Source organism: Nyctereutes procyonoides, unplaced genomic scaffold, assembly GCF_905146905.1.
Source record: "Nyctereutes procyonoides isolate TBG_1078 unplaced genomic scaffold, NYPRO_anot_genome, whole genome shotgun sequence".
Classification (NCBI taxonomy): domain Eukaryota; kingdom Metazoa; phylum Chordata; class Mammalia; order Carnivora; family Canidae; genus Nyctereutes; species Nyctereutes procyonoides.
This window is the reverse complement of record NW_026575126.1, coordinates 19,638,488-19,653,763: the sequence shown is the minus strand read 5'-3', so window position 1 is coordinate 19,653,763 and position 15,276 is coordinate 19,638,488. Positions and strand designations below refer to the sequence as shown.

The window sequence follows — 15,276 nt, the reverse complement described above, 5'->3', positions numbered from 1 at the left end:
AGTAACAAGTATCCATTATCCTAGATATCCTTCCCTAGGATAGACTTTTTGCCCATCCATTTGCAGTTAAGACATTTGTGCTTGTGCGTGTGTGTGTATGTGTGTGTGTGTGTTGTATCAGTATACTCAACTCAAACCTAGCTCAAACAACCTCAGACACAAAGGGTGGGAATTTACTGGTTTTGTGATCAAACCTCAAAGAGGGAGGACAGGGAAGCAGCTGGGTCTTAGGACAACTGGAAGCATAGAGCTCAGTGCCACTAACACTCTTTCCCTCTCTTAACCTCAGTTTCTCTTGGTGTATCAGTACCATTCCCTTATATCCAATTCTTCTACAAGACTGAAAAATACCATCTCTGGCAGCATAGGGCCTCATATCTTCCTACTCACCATCAGCAAGAAGTAGAAATGTCTTCCCTCTGATGCCTGGTTAAGGAATTCTGGGAACTGGTGTGGGTTGACTTTGGTCAATCGCTGTGGCTGGGTAGGTTGTCACCAGGGAGCCCGGAAGCTTCTACTAAGACCACATGTTTCAAACTTGGAAAAAAACATTTTCCCAAAGGAAGGACTATTTGGCAGGCTGTTTTATGTTCTGTATAATTAACCCCAGTGGCAAGCTAAAAATTCCTTTACATTAAACAAATCTGTCTTTAAATTAGAAATAAAAAGCGCATGTAGCCGAAGTGTTAGGTACTGATTTTCAAAACCTTGGAGATCAGCATTGTGTTAACTTGGGCTGCCAGGATAACTTGTACAGTTCCTTGGAATAAACTTCTGTCATCTTTCAGTTGTAGAGTATCCTGAGTTGCAAGGGAGCTTTAAAAAAACTGTTACTATTTGCAACCATTTATCTGTGTGAATCAATTCTCAGCAACCAAAACAAAATACAACAAAACAAAACAAAACAAAACGGCAGGGATACTGTTCTGACTGTGGCTATCATCTGCCACTCCTAATTTCTGACTTTGTGTTCAACCAGACTGCTGGGTGTTCTCATTGATTGACTTCATATTAGGTAAGTATTTTGTATTTTAATCTTTAAAATTAATGTATACTAAAACTATTGTTTTCAGATGTTTTATTTTCTTGTAAGACTTCATTTGAAAGGGTTTAACTGCTAAAATTTGAAAACTGGTATGTTAGAGTAGGGGTTGGCAAAGTGCCTGTAAAGGGCCATATAGTAAATATTTTAGATTTTGCAGGCCATAGGGTCTCTAGTGCAGTGACTCAGCCCTGCCATGGCAGCGTGAAAGCAGTGATCCGACAATGCATAAGGAACTGTGGTGACTGTTCCAATAAAACTTTATTTACAAAAACTAGAGGCAGATTGAATTTGGCCGGTGGGCTGGGCTATCGTTTGCCAACCCGTCTGTATTAGAGCTTTTGCCATGAGTGGATAGACTGGACTATTCAGACCAGTTATACAGTTACCTTTAATGAAGGGGGCAAATGAGCTTCCCTCTCATTCTGTATTTATAGTTACTTTAAGAGGGTCTTGAACAGTTCTGATTTTAGTTAAAATTACCTTACTGATAGCTTCATTGGATTTGTTGGATCATCACATTTGTTTTGAAATCCACCAACTTTAAATTAGCCCCACTATGCATTTTATATGTTCTTAGGCATAAAATAATCTGAAAGAGTTTGTATGATAATTCTCTTCTGTGGTGGAGATTTATTCATTAACTAATCTTTACTTCTAATCTCGTTTGTGAGTATGAGGGAAGAGTTTAAACTAGGCATACTAATCTAATCTTCCCAATTGATGCTTCTTTTTCTTTTGCTCACAATAGCTTGTGTCATCTGAAAAAGGGCCCGAATAAATGTATCATTTGTCACTAGCTAAAAACTGTCATCATTAACTTGATTAATCAAATGCTGCTCTTAAAGATGGATTGAAACACAAAATAGTCAGCCTGGTTCCACATAATGAAGAGATTAATTTGACACCCAAGACAACCAATTTAGTATTACTCAGTGATCATGCTTTATTTAGAAAGCCATCAATTAGTATATTTTTCCTTGATGTACTATTTTGTCTAACAAGAAATGGTGATTTCCTCAAAAGTTAATCTGCTTCCCTTAAACAGAAAAGGATATTTATCTTAGCACTCTTAAATTCCAAAATGTGAAACTCTCTTATGAGTAAGGAGAAAATTAATGATGGATTAAAGAGCTTACAATGGAAATCTTAAGTTTAGGGTATTGCTGATTTTCTCTTCGTAACATGATTAGGGTTACGGTAGTAGAAGTCACAGCAAGAGAGACCCAAAGGCCTCTGTTCTTACTTCTCTTGGAGGGAGATTAAAATGGCCTGGATACACGTACTGAGGTATAAATTGTACACTAACTTGCAAAGAAGTTAATTAGATTTTACTGCTTTTTTTTTTGTGTATGTGATGGTTGGGAGAAGTTTTTGGCAAGGTAAGAACAACATTAAGTCACAGTATCCATCTTCTTTATATGATTGATACTTAAAGCAACCGAGAGAGCTGTATTCATGAGGTTTATGTGGCATATGGATTTTTTTAATCATCCCCTGTCGAGTAGCATTTCTTACTATGATGGGAAGAAACAGCAAGCAAATATTTCATTAACTAACTTAGGGCTAATGATGCTTTCTGGACGTGGAGTTTACTGTGAATGAGAAGTTGGAGTTGATGTTTAAAGAGTTCTGAGTTGGATTAGATTTCAAATGCTAAGCATGAGGAATTTTTAAAAGGAGAGTGATGCTATTTCATTAATAGTTGATGGAAATTTACCATTTGAAAGGCTGACGTGTTTTAGAACCTATTACGAGTTATTAGATGGCATGCCATTTATGGATTTGACAGACTGTTGAAATCTGTTTTGTTTTGCTTCTTGTTTTTTGTCGAGAGGGGCCTTGGCAGTACGCTATGTGTGTGATATTTCTTGCATCCGCTTGAGTGGTTGGTGTTTCTGCCTAAGTCAGCCTCCTGGTGCTTGTGGAAGCTTTACAGAGTGCTAGGGGACTTTCCACATGGGTAAGGAGACTGTAGTAGGTAGTAGGTAGTAGCCCACACTGCCCTTCCCTGGTTCCGTAATTCATCGTGTGGGCTTTCTCCCTGCTGATAGAGCCAGATGACAATCAAGGAGTGGCGATGAAATATTCCTCAAGTCCTCAGTACCGTGGGCCACACTGGTGTGTGTTTGATGATCTGAATGGGTCTTCTCTGTCCACAAGACAGGAGTTCTTGGAGGCTGCTCGCAACTAGGTCCATGGTAGGAGCCCTCAGAACTTTCCTTGCTGCTATTTGAAGGAAAGTATGTAAAGAACAAACATTTCAGAATTGTTGTATGGATTTTAGAGACCTGTTTCCCGAGAGGGCAACCCTGGACTGGAAGCCAGGTCTACTGTGTTCTAGGCCTCTTGCCACCAGTAAGGAGTTGTGTCACCTTGGGCAAGTTTCCCTGCTCTTTTAGAGGTTAGGAAAGTATAGATTTATTGCTCAGATAGAATGTGGGCAACATGAGAGGACAACATGAGAAGAATACATTAATATTTTAATAGTGTTCAGAGGCATAAGCATGAACAGTTGTAGAAAATATGTACTTGAGGGAAAAATAAGTTTATCATTGAGAATGGATTCCCACAAAGCTGAAAGAATCTGTTAAGGATTGATGGCTTGACCTTCAACCCATCCATATATTTTTCATTTCTTAAAAGACAAAACATCTCTTCCTCCCCCTTCATGCTGCCCTTCCTTCTGATTACAAAAGAAAGATTTTTCTTTTGTAGAAAATTTGGAAAATATGGATGCTTACAAGGAAGAAAAGAGAAGAATTTAACTACCCAGAAATCAAGCCCTTAAGATTTTAATATAACCTTATTTTTCTTTCCTCTGTATGTGTATGTGTGTATGCACATAATTGGAATCATACTGAATGTGGTTTTCCCACTGTGTTTTTTTAATTTAATAATACACTTGAGTATTCTTCTAAAATATAATTTTAAATAAACGTATAATATTCCAGAACATGCATCTTGTTTACAAGATTTTCTTTCCCATTACGAAATGTTCTTTGGCAACAAATTTGGAAAATATAGAAAGAGATAAAGAAGAAAAAGAAAACCAATGATAACTCGATTATTCGAAGAAATCAGCCCTCTGGTCTGTTTTCTATGCATTTTCAATATATTTATAATTTGTCTTCTGCCTTTTGTTTAACAGTATGACATAGATATCTTGCTTTACTATGAAAATTTATCTTAAGTATGCTTGATATTAAAATTTATAGTTATGTTTGGTATTGTACAATCTTTGTAATTAATATTGCCATGTGGTTATGTATATAACATAAGCAATTACATTTCACCATTCATGCATTTAACATATTTATTGAGAGCCTATTATGTGCTAGACACTTGGCATACACTTGTGAACAGAACAGATGGTCCACATTATGAATGGTTGTATATATTCTTTCATAATCATTCTTGTTTCCATTACCAATATATCTATACATGAACTAGTATTTTGATCCTGTTGTTGTTGATCTTGTTGTTTCACTGATTTACCACTGGTGCACCTTGGAGTCAATTTTTCCCTGTGCGAATTGTGAATATCCTTACAACCAAGTATTTCTTCACTTTCTTAGTTATTTCCCTATGACAACTTTCTAGAGTTTAATATCTCGATTAAAAGGCATACATATTTTTAGGACTTCTGATATCTGTTGTCAAAGTGCTACCCAGAAAGTTTGTATCAATTTTTACTCCTAACTGTGATGATTGAGGGCCATTTTTCCTAGGCAAAAATAGCATATCATTGTTGTTTTAATTTTCATGTCTTGCTTTTATGCCAGAAATACCTCCTCCTCCCGTCACTCCTAGATTATGCACATTTATTTATTTATTTTTTAAAAGATTTTATTTATTTATTCATGAGAGACACAGAGAGACAGGCAGAGACACAGGCAGAGGGAGAAGCAGGCTCCATGCAGAGCCCAATGTGGGACTTGATCCTGGGACTCCAGGATCACACCCTGGGCCAAAGGCAGTCGCTAAACCGCTGAACCACCCGGGCTGCCCGATTATGCACATTTAAAATCTATATGATTAAGTGAAAGGGATTATAGGGGAAAGGAGAGAAAATGAGTGGGGAAAAATCAGAGAGGGTGACAAAACATGAGAGCCTCCTAACTCTGGGAAATGAACAAGGGGTAGTGGAAGGGGAGGTGGGCAGGGGGATGGGGTGACTGGGTGACGGGCACTCAGGGGGGCATTGACGGGATGAGCACTGGGTGTTATACTATATGTTGGCAAATCGAATTTCAATAGTATATATATATATATTATAAAAAATAAAATTTGCATGATTTTGCTTAAAAATTTTGATTCCTAATCTAAGTGAAAATGATTTATTCTTGTGAATAATAGTGTAAGGGTCAACTTTTTTCCCTCCTAAATAGCTAATCAATGGTTCCAGCTGAACAGCTCTCTGTATATATACTTGGATGTATTGCAGGGGTTTTAGTAGCACGTACCTGTTTACTATAGAGTCATTGCTCAGTTTTGTGTCTGGTAGCACAAATTCCTTCCTTTTTAAAATTTTTCAGTCTTTGATTTACTTTTTTATTTTTTCAGATGCATTCGTTCTTTTTATTCAGATCTGTTCTCTAGCTTCTTATTTTTGTTTTTTTATTTTTTAAAACGATTTTATTTATTTATTTGACAGAAAGAGAGCACATGCAGGCGGAGCAGCAGGCAGAAGGAAAGGGGGAAGCAGGTTCCCCACTGAGCAGGGAGCCCTCCGCGGGGCTCAATCCCAGGACCCTGGGATCATGACCTGAGCTGAAGGCAAACACTTAACCAACTGAGCCACCCAGGTACCCCTAGTTTAGCTTTTTAAATGGAAGTAGCCATGTTTGCAGCCTTTCCTGTGGCAGGGAAAATAAGGTCAAATAGCAGAGAAGAAGCCTAACTCTATTGTCTCTGTCAGCTTTTTCTCATTGGCTTTATAATCTCCAGAAATTTCTCTGTGTTTTGATTTGTAGGTGGCACCTCTCCCCTGCTTCTGGCACTGCAGTGGATTAAAAAAAAATATTTATTCTTTAATTGTTGGATTTGGGGGAAGGAGAAGAGGTAAACATGTCATTTATCAGCCATTGGAAATAAGAATATTCATCTTTTTTTTTTTTTTTAAGAAAAGTGAGCATAACATTAGAGCTCTAAAAGTAGTAAACATACAGAAGTCACTGTCATGGCTGCTCAGCAGCTCAGGCCTGTCAAAGAAATATGCACAAGTATGTTCTCAGCGTCTGGATCACTGAAGCTTTGCCACAAGCTTTAAGCATATAATTGTTACTGCCATACTCAAGAAGGAAGACAAGAAAGAAAATTATGACATTTGGGGCATGTTTGTTCTTTTAGCAGCAATAACTTGGCCAAAATTTTCCTGGATGATGATGTGGCAAGTGCCTCTGGCCCCCCATGTCATATCTCCTCAGCCCACCTCTAGTTACGGCTGCATCTGCAGTGGACAGTTCCATTCTAATTCGTACTCACCTTGTCCTGACAATACCATGCTCGATGTGTGCCCTGGGTGTCTTTCTGTTCTCTTCCCTACGGCTTTCTCTGATGCCACAGGAGCCTGTTCAGTCCCCATGCAAGTCCCAGAGTGTGGGGATGTTAAGACCCCTAAGCTCAGCCCTTAACCAGTGGGGGGTCAGAACAGAATGGATAGATGCTTCAGCCTCTTGTCTTTCAGGTAGATGATTTGGGGTGTGGTGGTCATTGGGTGTTTCTCAAATGGTCCTGACTTCATTGCCGATAGTAGGGAGGTTGGTGATACAGACTTATTAGGGGTTTCCCTTCTTTCTTTTCTTACTTTCCTGGTTCCCTCCCCCTTGTTTCTTGGAATCACCTTCTAAGAAATCACTTGTACCCATGATCTTGTCTCAGAATGCTTTTGATGGAACCCAAACTAAGACCACATCATTAAGTGTCTATTCTAGAATTTTATTATTTTTTAAATAGTTTATTTATTTATTCATGAGAGACACAGAGAGAGAGGCAGAAACATAGGCAGAGACAAAAGCAGGCTCCCTGCAGTGAGCTCGATCCCAGGACCCCAGGTTGTGAGCCACGGAGGCGCCCCCTACGCTAGAATTTTAATGAAGCTTTGAGGTTGAGATGTTTCACTGCTGGCCTTGACTGCATGGAGGATGTAGAAAAAGAATAGGGAACACCACCGGGGTTCTCATGTTTTATTGACTTCCAGAAACATTATCACATATAAGAGCATAACTGCTGGGAAATTCTTCTAGTTTTTCAGCTTCTTGGGGCCACAACAGTGTAGATAATGAGAGCAGGGATGGAGGAAATAGCTGCTATGTGTTGTGTGCCTTCTGTAGGGCTCTTTGTATGGATTACATTTAGTGAACTGAATAAACCTTAAAAGTGGACATTAGAATCCCTACTTTACAAAAGTCTGAGGATAAAACAATAACTTGCCCACGGCCACAATATCCAGTAAATGGCACATTCCAGCTACTAGGAATTCTACTTCAAAACCCAAGCTTTAGGGGACCTGGGTGGCTCAGTTGACTGAGCATCTATCTGCCTTCAGGTCAGATCATGATCTCTGGTCCTGGGATCAAACCCCATGTCGGGCTTTCTGCTCAGTGAGGAGTCTGCTTCTCCCTCTTCCTCTGCCCCTTCCTCCACTCGTGCTCTTTCTTGCTCTCTTTCTCTTCAAATAAATAAATAAAATCTTAAAAAAAAGACTCATGCTTTATAACTTCACCTGGTATTAATTTTAAATGGATAATGTTGTATATAATTCACTTATCCAAAAAAATTCACTTATCCACATGTTCAATATTTTTTAAACTTTCATTATAAATATTGCTGAAATTCTTACTCAAAGTAATATGTGTACTTTGTATACAAATGTATAAAATTTGATGATCTGAAAAGGTATGCAGTGAAAAGCATGTCTCCCTCTCACCTCTGCTCCAGGCCTGTAGAGGAAGCATCTGCTGTTACTGGTTTCTTGTATAATCTTCCAAAGTTACTCTATGCATATGTATTATTTTATTTTTAATTTTTACATATGCCATGCTTATTACTCTTTTCTCATTCTTGCTATTTTCACTTAAAATATTTTAGAGATCCTTTCAATGAATCCACAGAAAAGTTGATTCATTATTTTTAACTGCTGCAGAGTGTTCTATTATATGGATGTATCCTAAGCTATATTATCTGTTAAATTATGTCATATAAAAAGTTATTATTTTTTTATATCTGTCAAAACCATTATTTAAAAGTTCTTCTTGGGGTATCTGGGTGGCTCAGTCGGTTAAGTGTCTGACTCTAGGTCTCAGCTGAGGTCATGGTCTCAGAGTCGTGAGATGGAGCACTCTTTTGGGCTCCACACTGGGCGGGGAGCCCGCTTAAAATTCTCTCCCTCTCCTTCTGCCCCCCCCCCCCGCTTCATGCATGTGTGTGTGCTCTCTTTCTAAAAGAAAAAATCTTCTAAAGTAAATTAGTGGCAAAACTTATCTATAACATAAAACATAAGGAAAGTTCTCTAAAAACCAACAATAAGTGGTCCTTTTATCTGTTAATGTATAGCAAATTTTGGAGCGAATAGAATTTTGGTTCCTTTCAATTAGATATCTCTGTCTGTCTCAGTCTCTTTTTCTCTCCCCCACTCTTGATAACCATCTTTTAAAATTATCATATGTTTACTCTCAGAAGGCAGGGATTGATCTTGGGACTTGTGGTCAGTGTCCCTTTAGTTCCATTTCTGTAGCTTAGAGGCCTTTTCAGAAGCAGGCATAAATTTCAGAAACTGGGTTGTAAAACTTAACATGGATAAAGTGGATGTATCGGCTATATATATTTTTTCAGGTGGCATAAAAAACCAAAATGCATACATAAGACAACTCTAGTTATTCATACTTAGAGTCATAAAGCCCTCTTAAAATTTGTGTTCAGAGCAAACCTACTTTGATGACAAAAGGAAGATTCCATGAGCCTCCTAATGAAACTAATTATTATTATTATTATTTTTCTAATGAAACTAATTAAACCAATAAGTTACAATTTGCAATTATTCATATTATCTTTTGCTCTATCCTGTCTTGGAACTATGCTGGAATAACCTCACCCAAGCTCACTTTTTAAAAAGCTGTCCCTTAATGTTTCCTACAGACACATATGCATTTTTCTTAATTGAACTTTTAATTTTGTGCCAATTGTAGTTCCTTAAAATTATGAAAAATGAAAGAAAGAGATCCTATGTACCCTCTATAGTAGCATCTTGCAAAACTATCAGCTACAGTATCACAACCAGGATATTGACACTGACACAGTCAAGATACCAAACATTCCTATCACCACACGGATCCTTCATGTTGCCCTTTCCCAACCACATCTACTTCCCTCCTACTGCTGTCCTTTCTTTAACTCCTGGCAACTACTTAACTGTTCTCCATTCCTATAATTTTGTGCCCGGTGGCCATTCATTTCAGGAATGTTCTATCAATGTAATCATATAGTGCATTCATACATTTTTATGGGCTTCTTGAGGAATCAGCTAAATTAATAGATGATATTCCTAAATTGACACATTTTCTGTGTCACATTAGTTTGATTTTTAACAAGAAATCAAATCATTCCTTGAACAAGAAATTCATTCAAACCTACCAAATTAGACTGGATTTCCTGGAAACTGAGTTGGAGGTGGATGCTTATGTAGAGAAGGCCCATGGGGGCTTGGTCTCAGGAGACACCCCCTAAGGACATGTGGGCGTGGGCTTGGGCAGCAGGAGAAGCTGCCCCACAGTCCGCTTGCAGCTGAGGCCTCAGTAAACTTCCCCGGGAGCTCTGAAACCAGATGGTCCTTCACAGTTGTCCCAATTGAGAGAAGCAGACTAGACCTATATATTTCTTCAAATATATTTTAGAATCAGCTTATAGATTTCTACAAATGATCTTGCTGGGATTTTGATTTGATATTGTGTTGAATTTATAAATCTGTTTGGTAGGAAATGACACATTAAGAATATTGAATCTTCTAATTATTAAATATGTGTATCTGTATTTATCTAGGTCGTCTTTGATTTTTTTCATCAGTGTTTTGTAGTTTCCAACATCTGCACATGTTTTGCTAAATTTATACCCAAGTATTTCATGTTTTTGGTGATATTGTAAATGGTACTTTTTAAAAACTCAGTTTTCAGTTGCTCATTGCTAGTACATATTGTCTTGTGATCTTGCTAAACTAACCCAATCCCTGTAGCTTTCTTGAAAAGTCCTTAAATTTTCTCCTTAAATTAGCATTGATGTCATCTGTAGAGAGAGTGTGTGGTTTTATTTCTTCCTTTCTAATTGGTTCAGCTTTTATTTCTTTTTCATGCTTTCTCATTCACTACATTTCTACATTTCAGTGTTAACTAGAAGTGGTGAGGGCAGACACATCTCTGCCTTGTTTCTTCTGATATTGGGGGGGAAACGTTTAACCTTTCCTTCTTTCTTCCTTCCTTCCTTTCTTTCTTTCTTTCTTTCTTTCTTTCTTTCTTTCTTTCTTCTTTCTTTCTTTCTTTCTCTTTCTTCCTTCCTTCCTTCCTTCCTTCCTTCCTTCCTTCCTTCCTTCCTTCCTTCCTTTCCTTTTCTTTTTCCTTTCTTTCCTTTTTTCTTTCTTTTTTTTCTCTTTTCTCCTTTCCTTTCCTTTCCTTTCTCTCTTCTCTCTTCTCTCTTCTCTTCTCTTCTCTTCTCTTCTCTTCTCTTCTTTCTCTCCTCTCCTCTCCTCTCCTCTCCTCTCCTCTTTTCTTTTCTTTTCTTTTCTTTTCTTTTCTTTCTTTTCTTTTTTCTTTCTCTGTGTGGAAATCTTTGTTTGTTTGGTCCAGGCCTGGGAGAGGGCTCCCGGGTGGTCAGAAAGCTGCCTGGTGGCTGCAGGGAGAGCCTCAGCCAGAGGCCCTGCCACCAGGGTGGTGCCAGAGGGGCCCCTCAAAGCCTGTGGGCTCCGGAGGCTCCTGAGGGTGCTGGAGGATGGGCGTTAGTGACGAAGTTTTGGAATACAGGTGAGGTCCAGAGCCAACCACCAAGAAAGAATTCTTGAGACGTCTTTGGTGCAAAATGGTGGTTTTGTTAAAGCCCGGGGACAGGACCGTGGGCAGGAAGAGCTGCTGCCCGGGCCTGTGAGGGGTGGCTGGTTATATACCTGGCAGTTGGGAGGGGTTTGAGCAGAGCGTACTCCCTAAGGAATTTTGCAAGCAAGGTTTCCAGGACCTTGAGGGGGCCAGCTGTTGCTGGGAAAAAGGTCACTTATTACCATCAAATAAAACCTGAGCCCTGAGGCCCTTCAGATGTGTATCTGCGGCCACGTGCTTGGAGGACAACGGCCAACACGTCTCTGGGGGTTTAGAGAGAGCACGTGTCTAAAGGAACGTTGGTATGTTAAAGTAGGCTCACAGGATCCCGGGGTCGGGCTAGGATTGCCCTTGGCCCTTAGCGAAGTATGGACACTGAGGCAGTTGAGTCCCCAGAGGGATGTCCCTTGGCCTGTTTCAAGGACTCGTGCACCTGCTGCCCAGGCCCCTGCCGCGTCCTCAGCGGGCCCATGTTCCTCCCATCATTAGGACGAGATGCCCCCCGGCCCAGCCCGGGCCGCCCGCCCTGTGAGCCAGGGGGTCCCCTGCAGACCCAGCTTGTGCAGGAAGCCGCGGAGGGGGGACCCTGCGTGGTGGGGGGACCCCGGGGGCAGACAGAGGGCGTGGGCCAGCTCGGCCCCAGGTCGCCCGTGGCTGGTGCAGCGTCCGGGGCTGGACCCCCCGCGACTGGGGCGGGCGGGGGCGCGGGGCAGCCTCCCCCAGGGGGTCTCGCTGGCCAGTCTGGGGGTGGAGGGGGGTCACCCCTCGGAGCCCAGCGCCGGACAGGCAGGGGCTGGTCCCGGAGGCGGAGGGGGCCCAGGAGGTGGTTCCCGAGGTTGGGCCTGGGGTGGGGGGTGGGGCAGCAGGGGCCCCGGACGGTCTGTCGGTCTGTCCGGCGCCGTGGGAGCAGGACACGGATCCCCGGATCCCCGACGGCGGGGCCCTGCTGACCACACAGCCTTGGGCAGTGCGGACCACGTGGGCCCCGGGGCTCTGTGGGCGCCTTAGGGGGTGAGGGGCTCCTCCCGGGCTTCTGGTTTGCGGGGGCTTATGGCGACTGGGGGCTGAGTCTTATGGGACTTTTTCCTGCTGCGACGGAGATGATGACAATTCCTTCTTTAGTCTTTGGATATGATGAATTGCACTGATTTTTCAATGTTTAGCTAGTCTTGCCTTCCTGGGACAAACTGGTCATGGTATATTTATTTTACAAATGTGCTGCAGGATTTTTTTTTTAAAGATTTATTTATTTATTCATGAGAGAGAGAGAGAGAAAGAGAGAGAGAGGCAGAGACACAGGCAGAGGGAGAAGCAGGCTCCATGCAGGGAGCCCGACACGGGATTCGATCCCGGGACCTGGGATCACGCCCTGGGCCAAAGGCAGACGCTCAACCACTCAGCTGCCCCGGCGTCCCTGTACCGCAGGATTTACTTGTGAATATTTAGTGAAGATCCTTGAGTCTGTGTCCATGAAAGATAATAGTTTGTTGTAATGTCTTTGCCCGGTTTGGGTATCAGGGTACTGGGTAGCTTATAAAATGAGACAGGAAGTGCTCGTTTCTCTTCTATATTTTGGAAGAGTTTGTGTAGAATTGACATCTTTGATACTGTTTCTTTTGTAGAAGTTTGAGAAATATTTGCCAGCAAAGTCATCTGGGCCTATGGTTTTCTTTGTAGGAAGTTTTTAAACTACAATTTTTAAAATGTTTAATTATTTAATATTTTCTTTGATGTAGAAAAATTCAAATTATTTATTTCTTTTTGAGTAAGCTTTGGCGGTTTGTGTCTGTCCATTTCATATTTTTTTGGTCAAATAAATGGTGATACGGTTGTTTGTAATATTCACTTATTACCCTGTGACTGTATGATCTGTAGTGATATCTCTCTTTTATTTCTAATACTGGTAATTTGCATCTTCTGTTATATTTTCTGAATTAGTTTGGCTAGAGTTTTATCAATTGTTTTTTTTGAGTTTTATCAATTTTATCTGTCTTCTCAAGGAATTACCTTTGTGGGTTTTTGTTGTTGTTGTTTACTTTTTTTTCCATTTTTGAATTTATTGGCTTCTGCTCTTACCCTTATTATTTTGTCCTGCTTGTTTTGGGTTTAATTTACACTTCTTTTTCTTCTTCTAATGATGGAAGCTTAGATCATTAATTTGAGGCCTTCTCCTTTTTTTCTTATGAAAGCATTTATTGCTATACCTTTTCCTTTATGCCTTGTTTTTGCTGCATCTCACAAATTTTCTGTTTTTAAAAATTTTTCATTTACTTAATATTTCCTAGTTACTCTTTGGATTTTCTCTGTGACCAGTGGATTTTGTTTTTTAGAAGTACATTGCTTAATTTCCAAATATTTGAGGGGAATTTTTAAATATGCTTCTGGTTTTGATTTCTAGTTTAATTCTGTCATTGCCAGAGAACATTCTTGACATCATTCCAATTATTTCAAATTTGATGGGGAAGGGCATGATTTATAGCCTGGAATATTTGTTGGTGAATGATCCATGTGCACTTAAAAGGATGTGTATTCTGTTGGTGTTGGTGTCAGTAAGGTAAAGTTAGTAGTGTTGCTTATGTCTCCTGTATCCTGAGTTTCTGGTTTTTGTTCTTTTAATTATTGTTAAAGTCTGTGGTGTTTAAGTCCCCGTGTATAATTGTGGATGTGTCTGTCCTTTCACATCTCTCATTTTTTGCTTATGTATTTAAAGCTCAGCTGTTGGATCTGTAAACATCTAGAAAAACATTGTTTTTCATTCTTAGTAAATTGACCCTTTTATCACGTAATGTCCTAGTAAATCCCTTGTAATATTCCTTGTTTTGCACTCTGATGTTCGTATAGCCACTTCAGCCTGTCTTTTAATTAACTTTTATTCAAGTAAAATTAACATAAAGTGTTATATTAGTTGCAGTTAACATAAACTGTTATATTCAGCAGTTTTATACATTATTCAGTGGTCATCAAGACAAGCATACACTTAATCCCCTTTATCTGTTTCACCCATCCTCCTACCACCTAATCATCCTCTGGCTCCAGCCTTCTTTTGATTGTTATTTTGCAAGATACATATAGTTTCATTCCATGCTTTTAGCCTGTTTCCATCTTTAGGTTTAAAGTTAGTTTCTTATGGATAGCATGTAATTGGGCCTTGCTTTTTTAAAATCCCATTTGGTAATCTCTTTTTAAAACAGTGAATTTGTTAATTTGTACCTAATGTAATAATTGATATAGTTGGGGTTATATTTACCATTTTGCTAGTGGATTTTTGTTTGTTCCATTATCTTTGTTCCTCTTATCTTTTTTGAGGGAGCCTGCTTTTGCATTGAGTACTTTTAAAAACTGTGCTTTATTTCCATTTTTGACTTACAGTGCTTCTTTTAAAGATTTTCTTTGTTGTCCTGGTGTTTGCAATATATGTTTTAAAATAATCACACTCCATCTTCAAATATTTCACTACTATACATATTGCATGAAAACCTTACAACAGCATACTCCTAATCTGTCCTTTCCTTGAAATCTTCTGCACAATTGTTGTCCTATATTTTACTTTTATATACTGCACTGTAAACTCTCAATTGATTTCTAGTATTTAAATTTAGATAATTATCTTCTACAGCTATTAAAATGAGAAAAATCTTTTATATTTACCTTTATTTTAATCATATTCAGTGATGTAATTTCATTGCTTAGGTTCAAGTTTCTGATGTCTTATTCCTTATTACTGAAAAAACTTAAAAACATTTCTTACAGTGCAGGTCTGCTGGTAATTCCCTCAGTTTTTTTTTTTTTTAAGATTTTATTTATTTGAGAGAGGTTGTGCATGAGAGGCCAAGAGAGAGAATCTTTAAGCAGACTCCTGGATGAATGAGTAGCCTGACATGAGGCTGGATCCCATGACCCATGAGATCATGACCTGAGCTGAAACCAAGAGTCAGAATCTTAACCAACTGAGCCACCAGGTGCACCATCTCAGCTTTTGTTCGATATTTTTGCTGTGTGTAGGATTCTGAGGAAATAGGTCTTTTTTTCTTTTTCTTTTTTTTGCCTTTTCAGCATTTTAAAGATGTCACTCTATTGTCCTCTGAATTGTAAGTTTATGACAAAAAGTCTGGTGTAATATGTCTTTTTTCCTCCATCTTTCTTTTGCTTTCCAAA

General features: G+C 39.5%; 1 pseudogene; it reads right to left on the bottom strand.

The window, feature by feature from the left end:
* LOC129519788 (CD9 antigen-like) overlaps positions 1 to 6,548 on the bottom strand; it is a 36,401-nt pseudogene extending 29,853 nt beyond the window's left edge.
* Between the last annotated feature and the right edge of the window lie 8,728 nt (positions 6,549 to 15,276).